Source organism: Oryx dammah, unplaced genomic scaffold, assembly GCF_014754425.2.
Source record: "Oryx dammah isolate SB20612 unplaced genomic scaffold, SCBI_Odam_1.1 HiC_scaffold_10, whole genome shotgun sequence".
Taxonomy (NCBI): Eukaryota; Metazoa; Chordata; class Mammalia; order Artiodactyla; family Bovidae; genus Oryx; species Oryx dammah.
Genome location: NW_024070194.1, coordinates 16993552 through 17006009, shown reverse-complemented (window position 1 = coordinate 17006009; position 12458 = coordinate 16993552). Strand labels below are relative to the sequence as shown.

The following is a 12458-nucleotide window of genomic DNA, read 5'->3' as shown; positions in this document are numbered from 1 at the left end:
GGGGGTGATCATTGGCCTGCCCAGCCCACTTGGTTGGTAGGAATAGATCCTAAAGTTGACCTGAACAGCTTAGCATGGCACCTGGTAAGGAATGAGTGCTCCATCAGTGCTGCTGTTACTGATTATCAGTAATAATTTAATGAGAGGTAGACTTGGGGTCAGTTGGGTGGGTGGGTTGGGAGGAGTTGGGGAGGATATTTTGGCTTGAGAGCTGATGGGTGGGTGCCCCATGGGTAGGGAGCACTCTCAGGGCGGGGTAGGGGGCGGGGCTTCCGTGGCCGGAGCCCCCGCCCTTCCATTCCCTGGCCACCGGGACCCCGGGCGTGGGGAGGCCGCGCGCGGGACTCTCCCAGGTCACCGGCGGGGACCCGTCCCGGCACGCTTCCTTCTTCCTACCCCTCCCGGCGGCCTGCCGGGCCCCTCCTCCCTGCTCGCGCGCTCCCTCCCTCCTCTTCCCCTCCCCGGGCCGCCGCCTCCTCCTCCTCCTCCGCCTCCCTTTCTCTCTCGATCTGTCTCTCCCGGCCCGGAATCCATTCCGGCCCGGGAGCCGGAGCGGCCAGGCCGCCGTGTGCCCGAACCCCTGGCGGTCCGGCGGTCCGTCCTCCAGTGAGTCTGTCTGCCCGGTGCGTCCGCCTGCCTGCCGGTCCAGGTGAGCGCCCCCCGCCCCTCCGCCGGCCCCGGCTCCCGGCCCGCGTGAGGGAGCCCCCCGGCCGGGGACCACTCTGGCGTCCGATCGCTGGGCCGCGGGGGCTCCTGCCCCCCCTCCAAACCTCACCCCTCGAGCCAAGCGGCGATCCTGGGGCGCAGGGCGGGCGCACCGGGACTTGTCTGGCGCGGCCTTTTGTTGTGATGCCGCGGGGGGGGGGGGGGGGTCGGGGGGGGGGGTGGGGGGCTTGTCCCCGCGCGGGCCCCCCCCCCCCCCGCTCACTCTCCCCCTGCGGGCCCCCTGAGAGCAGCGAGCCGGGCCCGAGCCCCCAGGCCAGGTCTAGGCCAAATCTGAAATCTGAACCAGTCGGCGCCGCCTCTGGCCGCCGCTACCCAGCCTGGCGCCCCCAGCCCGGGATGGGAGGTGGAGACGGGCCGGCAGGGTGGGCCTGGGGGGGCGCCGGGCAGGGGGTGCCAGGCCAGAACACCAGGATCTCCTTGTACTCGTGGGGCCTCGGGTAGGGCCTGATGCTGCCGGGCTGGAAAGGACTGGGCCAAACTGTGGTTGGTCCCAGCTGCCCACAGCCCCCAGCCTCCTCTCTGGGCAGGCCCTACCTCCGGTCTGCTCAGAAGTTGGCAAAAGTTTAAGATTTGGCCCCCAGGCCGGGTCCATCTGCCTGCCTGGGCTAGGGTTGGTGGTGGGTTTGAGTCCCAGTGGGGGCTCCGCTTTCCTCCCTGCTGTGCTTCCTTGAGCAACTGCCTGCCCTCTCTGAGCTGGGGGTCCTTGTCAGGTCCAGCTGTGGGCCTGGCTGAGCCTACTGGGCTGGTGGAAAGACTGGGTGAACAGAAGGGGCTCACCTGTGGGGTAGCAGTTCACCCTCTGGGGCCTTCAGGCAGACTTGAGAGTGGACAGAGCCTGTGTGGCCCTGGGTGAGGTGTCCCCGGCTTCAGGGACTCTGTCCAGCTGGGGCAGTGGTCTCTGGATCACCTGGAGTGACTCCAGGCCTGGCTTCAGTCAGCTGAGATCAGACTTGATTTCAAGAATGGAGCAGGCTGATGCTGTTGCTGACCCTCATCTTGGCTTTCTGGCTGGAGAGACAAGACCTCGGCTTCTGGTCACACTGGGCTACCTGGGCCAAAGGACCGCCCCTCTGAGTCTGCTTGTGTGCGGTGGGGATCCCCAGGGGAAACCTGTAGGCACTTCTGCAGGTAGGGCCTTGGCATGTAGTAGGTGTTCAATAAATGAGCATGGCACTGGATGAATGGCCTGAAAAAGATGGGCATGAGATGAGATGGCTGGCTCTTGTGGGGCTTATCCCAGAAGAGGGTGGATCGGTGTCCCCAAAGCCACCTCCTAACCCCTTGAGGAGGAACCAGCCTCAGTGCAGTCTTGCCACCCAGCACTTGAGACAACTCGCTTCTCCTTCTGGCTTCAGGTTTGTTCAGTATAAAATGGGCTCGTGAGAATGATAGCTGCTAACATCTATCGAGTACCACCTAGGAGGTAGGGACTTTTGTGTATCCCCTTCTTGCTGGGGAAGAGACTCAGGCTCTGAGAGCGGAAGTGACTTGACCGAGCCACACAGTTTGAAGCTGGAATGAGAGCCTAGAGCTCAGAGTGCCCGGTTGGGCTGCCCTTGTTCCCTTCCCGTGATGGAGGAATGGGTGTTTCTCAGCATGGGACCAGGCACACGACAGTGTTGGAAGAGACTCGGATGAGTGATTGTGTGGATGCCACGAGGCCCTTTGGGTGAGGTGGTGTGCCGTGGTGATGTGGTCTTTCCACCCAAGGAAATGATTTACAGTGTGTCACCTCTCAGCTGACTGCCTGCCTAGGCCCTCCTGTGTGACCCCTGGGCCTTTGCTCCTGAGGGTTTCCCCGCCGAGAGTGCCCTCTCCTCTAAGAGGTGCTTGTCTGCTTTTGCTCTTTAAGGCTTTGTTTAAGGCCCACCTCTTCCAGGAAGGCCTCCCAGCTTTCTCCTCCTCTCCCCTAGCCTCTTTCCAGGCGTGAAGTATCCCCAGCTCATAGCCAGTTCCTGCTTTGGCTTCTACCCTGATTGTGACCTGACCTGGGAGTGGTGGGGTGGTGGGTGGGGGGAGGTTGTCTGGCTCCCTCAAACCCCAGGAGCCAGGAACGAGATGGCTCAGTGGCCTGTGACCAACCACCCATTCCCTGAACCTCAACTGACCCCATTTTCCCAAACCTGCCGAGATACAAGCATCCATGGCCCTGTGTTGAGTACCTATGATGTTCTACGAGCTTTGATCTTGAGCTGATCAGTGTGTGATGGGTTAGCAGTGGGAGCTGTAGCAGACCTTGGGAGGCTACAGGGGCGGGGGGCAGGGAGCAACATTTTCCTCAACAAAGAAGGGGACACAGTACTCTTTCTTCCTTTCAGCTCAGACATGTCCCAGGGCCCCTGGGGGAGGCTCTGGGACGTGTGTGGGAGTGGTCAGTTTGGGTGGGTCCTTGCTGGGGAATTGTGAACAGTCCTGGCTGCCCAGAAATGTAAGTCTAGAGGGTGAGCCAAGTATAATAGCAAACAAGTTACCAAGTAAATGAATATATAATCACAGATGTGATAAGGGTTGAGAGAGAGGTGTGGGGTGCAGAAAAGTCATGAAAGAAGCATAGAGGAGTCCGCCAGGCATGGAGCTGGGGATAGGGCTTACCAGGCAGAGGGAACTCATGTGCAAAGGCCCTGAGGTGGGGAGTGTGTGCTGTTCTGGAGAAACAATGGGAAAGCTTGTGAGTCTGGAGCACAGAAAATTAAGACAAGTAGATGACAGGTGAAATGAGGGGATGTTATCAGCAGGGCTGGGCCATGTGGGGCCACGTGGGCCTTGGGAAGGAGCCTGGCTTCCATCTTCGCACAAGGCGCCGATTGGCGTCCCCTGTGTGAACAGCTCCAACTTGCGGACCAGGGAGGTCAGAGCTGACCAAGTCACCTGGGAGAAGTAAATCTGTGGGCTGGACTCCACGTATTCTGTGGGGGCGTAGATCAGGTGTCAAGAGGAGGAGGCACTGGAGGCTGGGCTTTGAAAGTAGAGTAGGAGTTCGGTAGCAGGAAAGCAGGAGAGGGTGAGAGCCAGGGATAGGGGCAGTGCCATGCAGAGTGTCTGGAGGCTGGGAGCAGGAAGCAGTTGTCTGGGCAGCTGGAGACTAAGGTATGGTAAGGGCTCAGGAGTCAGACAGGCCTGCATTCAAGTTCTGACCATGCCTGCTTGCCAGGTGTCCTTGGCTCATTCATCCTGTCTTTCTTGAAAATGGGAAGAGTAAATATCTCCCTATGGGGTGAGGGTTCAAGGAGGGCTGTAAGCCTAGTGCTTGGAACCAGCAGGTCCTCAGGGGAGTGGGACCTGCCCTGTGCGGTGTGAACACTGGGAGGGTTAGTTGCCTCAATGAGTTGACCCCTCCCCAGCTGTCCCATGAAGGCTTCGAGGGAATGAGCTCACTAATTCTGAAGGCGCTGGCCTCAGAAAGGATGTTGGTGGCCAAGGCTGTCCGTACACGGGGTGATCGGAGTCCTGCCTTGCCCTGTGTGTGTGAGGAGGCTGAGTTGGGGAGAGCTCTGTGGGTCCAGCTTGTCCCAACTTTTGGAAACCTTGCCTTCAGTGATATTAGCCCATTTTCCACCTGTGAATACTGAGACCCGGAGGGGGAAGACACTTGGTAGGGTCTCCCAGTTGCCAAGTGACAGAGCTTGGGGCTCTGGGCTCCTAGTCCTAAGAGACCCTTCAGAGGCCTCCGCCCCCTGCCCTGGGCCTTTTGACCAGAGCCTCACTTCCTGCCTTAGCTGTGTGGCCACCCAGCCTCTATCTCTCTTGGGTTCCCCCAGCCCTTTACTTCCCCTCCGCTGCTCCTCCCCACTTATCTCCATGGTAAACCACTCTGGTCTCCACTTGAGCCCCTAGAGGGTTGGGGACCGTTTCCTTTGGGGGCACTTCAATTTCCTCATCTATGAAGTGGGATGGTATGAGTCATGGCTCCTGGAGTGTCCCAAGGGGACTGAAATAAAGCGTTTACATTAGCTGGATGAATGGTGGGAACAGCTAGGTACATGGTCAAGTCCATCGTTCTCTGGCAGCTGACACCCCCTTCCCGTGACTCAGTTTCTGATGCTGTAAAATGGGCATGGGGCTTGCACTTAGTAAGCCCAAAAGGAGGACGAGGTGAGGCCATACCTGGTGGCTGGCTCTGCATCATTATTCCTGGGGAGCGTGACCCCAGAGGTACCTCCCCTGTGTTCAAGGCCCCGTTCCCAGCTGTCTGTCCAAAGGCAGATCACTCAGCCTCTCTGAACCTCAGCTTGTGCACACCTCCCTCCTTAGGATTAAATCAACAAATGTCTCCCAGCACTTGAAACTACTGGATGTCCAGTAAATGTTACGTCTTTCTTTCTCCTTTCTCCTCCCTTGCGCGCATGCTAAGTCACTTTAGTCGTGTCTGAGTCTTTGCAACCCTATGGCTGTAGCCTGCCAGGCTCCTCTGTCCGTGGGATTCTCCAGGCAGGAATACTGGAGTGGGTTGCCATGCCCTCATCCAGGGGATCTTCCTGATCCAGGGATCGAACCCATGTCTCTTATGTCTCCTGCACTGGCAGGTGGGTTCTTTACCACTAGGGCCACCTGGGAAACCCTCCCCTCCCTTGGGGAGGACTCATATGTTGCCCAATCTAGGGCTAGCCCTGGGACTCAGACCCCCCAGACCTGGACTGCTCTGTTAAAAAACATGCTGAGGCCCAGTCTGAGGCTTCATGGGAAAGGGTGCTGTGAAAGATTAATAATGTTAGATATCACTGTGTATGTGCCATGAGTTTGTCTTTCCTGATCTATTCTGAGCTTCTCTTTTCACAGATGGGGGAATTGAGGCCAGAAAGACCCAGGACATAGTATTCAAGCAGGGTGAAAAATGCACATCTCCTATCTTTTCATCCAGGGCTCTCCCCACCCAGCCAGCTTGTTCGCAATACAGCCCCACAATACAATGCAGGGCTCGGGGAGGCTGAGTCAAGGAGTAGATGCTTGGGGAAGATCCCAGAGCTGGAAGTCAGAACCCCAATTTCCCTGCTTCTTGCTGCAAGACCTTGAGCAAGTGACTTCCCCTGCAACCTGGGCCTCAGTTCCTCTCCTCCTCTTGAAACTGTCCAGCAAAGTTCCAGAACAAAATGAGAAGCCAGAGAGGAGAAGTAGTCCAGTGATCTTGTCCAGGCCTCTTTGTGCTCTGTTCCTTGGGTTCCTCAACTGTCTGGTGAGGGCTCTCCCCTCCTGAGGTTCTGAGACAGGGATCCTAGCAGGGGGTCTCCAGGGCCTGGCTCCGGCTGCGTCCTTATTGATGCTGGGTGGGCCTGGGGATGTCACTGGGGCTGGGGGCTGTTGAGAGACTGTGGGGATGGGTCTTTGGGGTCCTCAGACCTGCTGGGCTGTGAGGCTGGCGCAGGTGGACTCCTGCTGCTATGGGATGGAAATCAGGGTTGGAGTGCCGTCTGGAAGCTTGGTCTGCTCTGTTAAGATCTGCTGTTGTGTCCGACTCTTTGTGACCCTACGGACTGTAGCCCGCCAGGCTCCTCTGTCCATGGAATTCTTCTGGAGTGGGTGGCCATTTCCTTCTCCAGGGGATCTTCCCTACCCAGGGATCGAACCCATGTCTCCTGCACTGGCAGCAGATTGTTTACCACTGAACCATCTGGGGAGCTCCTCTTTCTGGCTGCTTTATCCAAATTCTCGGTCTTGACTTTTACTCTATCTGATGTCAATGTCCAGGTCACAGCAAGGTGACTCATTCCATTCTTTGTGTCATCTGGGGGTGGGAGGAATTTTTGTTTTTATTACACAGAAGAGGAAACTGAGGCTCAGAGGGGCTAAGAGCTGGAGCCACAATCACCCATCAGAGTGTGAGCCCAGATTTCTGACTTCTGGTTGATGTGTAGCACCTGAGTCCCACTGAGCGAGAGCTCAGCTTAGCTGAGGTCTTGCCCGAAATAGCATGGGTGTGTGGCCGGGCTGACAGGCGATCCTGCCTCCCTGGGCTTTCGGCTCTGGCCGGTGGATCTCCACTCAGATCTGGAATGCTGGGCCTTGCAGGGATCTCCCAGCTCCCAGGATCAGCATAACATGTGTGCTCCACGGACACTACTTCCACTCAGATTTTTGGAGTGAATGGGTTCCGGGTTCAAGTCCTGGCTGTGCCCTTGTTTGCTGTGTGTGATTGCGGGAAATGGTGGCTCTGAGCATGAGTCTCCCTGTCTCTGAAGTGGGGATGGCAGGGCCAGCGAAGCTTTGGCCAGGTGGCCTGAGGGTCAGGCGAGCGAATGTGTATCTGCTCTGGCGCAGGGCCCCCACGCAGTCCGTGCTTAGGATTTCTGAGTGCCTGTAATTATGAAGGTAATTCCCTGATGAGGCGGGAATTCTGGGTCTCTGCAGGCCGGTGTATCCAGGAACCCTGAGGCCTGAGACTGGACGCCCGTGTCCAGGCTTGTCCACTGGGGCGGGGATGGGGGCGGGGAGGTTAACTATAGACAGATAGGTTTGGTGGCCAGACCAATTGCACGCTGCCAGCTCCCTCCAGCCTCCCTGAGCCCACCTCCCGCCTCAGCGCCTGCCCTCCTGTGGCTTGTGAAGGTCTTTGAGTGTCCTGAGCCCTGGCATTCAAGGACTCCCTTACTGAATGGGTCCATTTCTCCAAAAGTGGCTGCTGTTTGAGCACTGCGTGCTTTGCATCTTTGCCTGCTGGGCCTGGAGTCAGGGACTGTCACTGCTCTTGTGTTTTGGGGGAGGCACAGCTGAAGCTGAGAGAGGCTGGAGGAGCCCAGGGCCCATAGCAAGGGCTCCTGGACATGGTGGTGGTCTGGACCACGCTCTTCCCTCCACTCCACCCTGTCGCCTCCCACTTTCCCCTTTCACTCAGGTGACCTGTTAGCCTTTCTGAATCATCGGCTGCCTTCCTGCCAGCCCCGGGCAGTCTAGCGTCCATACTTTGACTCTGCGGGTCCCGCTGCCAGGCGTTCCCGCCCTCTCCCTCCATCTCCATGTGGCTGAGATGTCTCTGCCTCTGGAAAGTTCTGGCTGACTACCCTCTGCCCCAACCCAAATCTACACTTTCCGAGCTCCTCTGTCCCCTGACCCCCATTCTCTGCCTTCCCTCATGGCTCTAGCACATTCTACCTTAGATGGCAAGTCACAGGATTCTTCTTGCCTCTAAGGGAGTACAGTGATCGTCATCACTCTCAAGGGTGCCATGCTTTGCAGTTTACCAAGCACTTTTCACCATTGCCTTTGATCATCCCAGCAGGGCTGGGAGGGAGACAGACCATCTAATAATCTTCATTTGGGGAATTCCCTGGTGATCCAGTGGCTGGGACTCTGTCTTTCCATCGCAGGGGTTCAATCTCTGGTCAGGAAATTAAGATCCTATATGCCTCACAGCCAAAATAAAAAACCCAGCAGACTTCATTTGGCAGGATGAAGACATGGAGGTCTCCAGGCAGCATCATGCCAGGCACTGCTCTCTCCGCGTAGGCAGGCTGAACTGAGCCACCTTCCCCGCATATGCTCTCAGTCCTTCCAGGGAGGACCTCCTTCCTCAGGGCCCTGTGAAAGCCTTGATTTAGTAGCAAAAGGAGGAGCCAGAAGTTCAGAGAGGTGAAGTCATTTGTCCGAGGTCACACAGCCTGGAAAGCTGGCAGAGCTCGGAGGGTTCCCACTAGGGAAGATGTAGGCTGTACCCCCGCCTTCCTGGCTCTGCAGAGCAGAGAATCAGATACCACCCATATCCTAGAGGAGCAGTGAGCTGTTGGCCCAGCCCTGAGGCTTCTTTCCTGAGCACACAGTTGAGCTCTCGTTCAGTGGCAGACGAATGTCTGTGTCCCGTCCCCACAGTGTCTCTGCGAGACAGCAGTTCTGGCCCCATTTTACCAAATAGAGGCTCAGAGGAGCAAAAGGACAATGGCTTGGGTACGGACCCCGGGCCTCCTGAATCCTGCCCCATCCTGTGTTCCTGCTGCCTGACCCCTGACCTCTCCTCCAGCCTCCTCCCCACTGTTCCTCCGGGGCAGCATGAAGGCCAGGAGACTCCCCTGGGAAGCCCCCCCACCCCCCGCCGTCTCCAGCCCCACAGCCTTCTTTTCTGCCTCCATGCTCGCTGTGTGACTTTGTGAGTCAGCTCACCGCTCTGTGCCTCAGTTTCCCCATTTGAAAAACAGGCCTGATGGTAATATCTGCATCACAGACTTGTTCTAAGGATCAAGTAAAGCATTATGTGATGCTCTGAGCAATGGCAGCATGTAGGAAACACTCAGTATGTGTTGGCTGTTACTTTATTATAATTTGTATCAAGGCTCCCCAGGTAGCGCTGGAAAAGTGATAAAGAATCTGCCTATCAATGCAGGAGACATAAGAAATGCGGATTTGATCCCTGGGTCAGGAAGATCCCCTGGAGGAAGGCAAGGGAACCCACTTCAGTATTCTTTCTTGGAAAATCCCATGGATAGAGGAGCTTGGCAGGCTATGGCCCATAGGGTTGCAAAGAGTCGGACGTGCCTGAAGCAACTTAGCATGCATGGGGAGGAATCACAGCTCCTGTCACCAAATAGGAAATCTGAGACTCAGAGAAGGGAAATAGTATCCACCAGGTCAATCCATAGAGGAATATCACAGCCAGAGAGTTCCTGGGGCACATCGCACTCTCCAGATGGGGAAACTGTCCCCTTGTAGGACTCAGTTTTCTCATCTGTGTGGTGGGTCTGTGCATATTTGAGGGGAGACAGTTGTATCACATTGCTCCAGGGTGGCTCCTCAGTCCTCAACCACTCTAAGGGGAAGGTCAGAAGGATGTAGGGGCTCTTGTTCTATCTGGGCCAGTGAGGTTCTCTGGCCGTGAGCTATGCCAAGTCCCCAAGGCTGGGCTGACACAGAAAGGTGAACCAGGCCCTGTCAGGCCTCCTGGGTGGTCCTCTGGCTGCCACCACCCAGGTCCCACCACCTTCCATCTGGTCCACCTGCCTCCTCTGCTCTGTGTCCTGAGCCAATGGCTTCTCTTTTTGAGCCTCAGTTTTCTTATCTGTGAGATGGGGGCAGGAGTCTTTTCTTCATATGACTGTTGGGAAGATTCGATAAGCTCATTCCCCCCAGGTGCCCACCTGTGTCAGGCTTATACCAAGTGCCCAGTCTGTGGCCACAATGCCAAGGAGGGGCAGGATTCTGACCAACAGCCAGGGCAACAGCATTCTGGGCAGAGGATGCAAGTGAGCAAAGGCTGGGAGGTGGGACAGTTTAGGGAGCACCCGGTTGGTAGGTGGGGGCAAGTGGGATTGGATTGGGCCTAACCCTGAGGGAGGAGGGTGGGGTGTCTACACCACCATCTCCGGCTGCAGGGGTGCTGGCCTCCCCGTTCTCCAAACTTCAGATCTCCCTTTGCAGCCTTGGGAGCAGCCACCTGCCCTCCCCACCCCCACCCCCACCAGGTGTTCCCGGAGGCCCTGGAACCAGATGAGCCACCGTTCTATTTGGGGACAATTCTGCTGCTCCCGTTTCTCTCCTGTGCCCTAGTTTTAGAAACGATGTGGGTTTGGTTACCAGTTGGCTGTTGGTGGAAAGCCCCCCTCCCCCACTCCACCCCTACCTTAGATCTGTGGGCAGTGTGGGCAAAATAGGAGTCAGTCCTGCCTCTGGGAGTTGCTCCTGGCTTCTGTTTAGTGGGTTCTCCAGGCAGGGGGTTGGCAGCTGGCCTTTGGACTATGTGCCGGTGAGATCTGGGCCTTGTTCTGGGTGCTGGGGACCCCAAAGAGGCACTCTGGGAGCAGCCTACACCCCAGGGGAGCCAGACACAGACCCTGATCATGGCCCCAGCACCAGGTAGATGCCATATGAACTGGGGCAGCTGTTACGATGCCAGAAGGGCTTTACAGAGGAGGTGATACTTGGCCTGAAGCTTAAAGGGTGAGCAGGAGCTCATGAGGGAAAGAGAAGGGTGAGGGCCTGCCAGCAAGAACAGACAGGGTGAGCAAAGCTCTGGGGAAGTGGGGAGGTCAGATCCAGGGCAGTTAGACCGCGACGAGGTTGGTCAGGCAAGGCTTCGGACTGCGACTTCTGGGCACAGGGCTGGCCTCTTGCTGAAGGTGAGAAGGGAGGGCGGAGAGAAGGATCAGGCTGGGCTCAGGTGCTCAGTTACTGTTGCCAAATGAAGGCAGCCCACAGAGGCTGGGGTTCAAGATAGTGATCAAGAGCCCCTAGCTGGAACAGAAGGGAGGGGCTGGTCTGGGGTCTTGGAGAAGTGAGTCAGGGAAGACTTCCTGGAGGAAGTGATACATATGACACCCTTGGGACAATGGAACAGTTCTCTGGGAGCAGGTAGAACTTGTGAAAGGCCTGAAGGTACAGTGTGAGTAGCTCTACTCTTGTTGGAGTTCAGAGGAACTGCAGAGTTTTCTCCTGGCGGGTGGCTGGTGCCAATCAATGGAGGGTTGGGAGTCCCTCCCTGGGGAGTCTACACACTACCCTTGGGGAGCAAGGAGAAGCCACAGAGGCGAGGGTGGTGATGGTGATGGACAGGACTGATTTGCCTGGCCCTGTGGTTAGTGCCCGCTGAGGGTATGTGTCCCGTTGGCACTGTGGCCTTGGTGAAGTGGCCCTGCTGACTGCCTTGAGAGCAGATGGGCCTGGAGAGAAGGTGGGTGCCAGGGAGGCAGATAGCAGGTCTGTGATTGACAGGGGAGCGGCAGGTGAGGGGTGGGGGAAGTCTACCCCCTGGTCTGTCTGCCTGCCCAGCCTTTCCCTGTGGACGCCTGCCTGGCAGGAAGTGGTGGAAACGTGTTGGGGCCTGGCCAGCAGATTGTGAAGACACCTGGGGCATGGGCTGGGCATGGAGCAAAGGCTCCGAGTTCAGAGCCCAACCCCCCCTCCCTTGTTGGGTAAACCTCCAAAAGACAGTAATCTTCTGCTAAGGGTGAAGGACCAGGTGTGGTTGCCCACTTGTGCCTCCAAAAAAGGCACCCCCACCCTTCTGAACCCAGAGACAGGGCGAGTTGAGAGCAGGGGCTGAAGATGCTAGTGCCAGGTGGGCTTGGGTCTGAATCCTGGCTTTGCTCTTTGCTGGCTGGGAGACCTTGGCCAAGTGACTTTGCCTCACTTTCCCCATATATAAAAATGGGGGTCTTCCTAGAACCTCCCTCCTAGGGCTCCCAGGGAGGATTAATGAGATTTTAGAAGGCTGTGCCCAGCACCATGCCAGCCCCTGGGATCCGGCTTTGGAGCTGTTAGCTCAACTGACCGGGGGTGCTAGGACCTGCTGGGTGGCTGAGAGGCAGCTTCCGGTCTGCCCTGGGCTCTCAGCACTGAGGACAAAGCCCCTTTGTGGTGGGACAGATGGAGCCTGGGAGCGCCCCCCTCTCTGGGAACCAGGGGGCCATCTGCCCCTCCTCCTCACTCGTTCCCTGGGGTGGGGGGGAAGGAGCTTCCTTAGACTGAGAGGATGAGAAATGAAAGTCGGGCTGTGCAGGGGCAGAGACTCCAGCTGCAGAGCCTGGCTGGTGAGCTAGGGCGGACCCTTCCCTTCTCTGGGCCACCTTCTCAGAGCCCTGGGCATCTCTGGTAAGTCCCAGGCCCACGGTGTGTTCACTTATTCATCCATCCATCTAGCTATCATCCATCCATCCATCCATCTATCCATCATCATCCATTATCCCTCCATCCATCCACTATCCCTCCATCCATCCATTTGTTCATTCATCCAGTAATTACCAAGTACCGACTCCATGCTAGGCCCTATACTTTGGCCAGTGTCCATTCCGACCGGATGGCCCCAAGCATCCCGGCTG

General features: G+C 57.3%; 1 protein-coding gene across 3 annotated transcripts in view; it reads left to right on the top strand.

Annotated features, from left to right (window-relative positions):
* Positions 1–331: 331 nt before the first annotated feature.
* SRC (SRC proto-oncogene, non-receptor tyrosine kinase) overlaps positions 332–12458 on the top strand; it is a 54550-nt gene continuing 42423 nt past the window's right edge. For 2 of the 3 annotated variants that reach the window (XM_040247349.1, XM_040247344.1), the window contains exon 1: positions 478–649. The gene's annotated coding sequence lies outside the window, so the exon portion shown is untranslated. Of the gene's footprint in view, positions 650–12458 lie in introns of all 3 variants that reach the window. The other variant, XM_040247345.1, reaches the window with a different exon arrangement.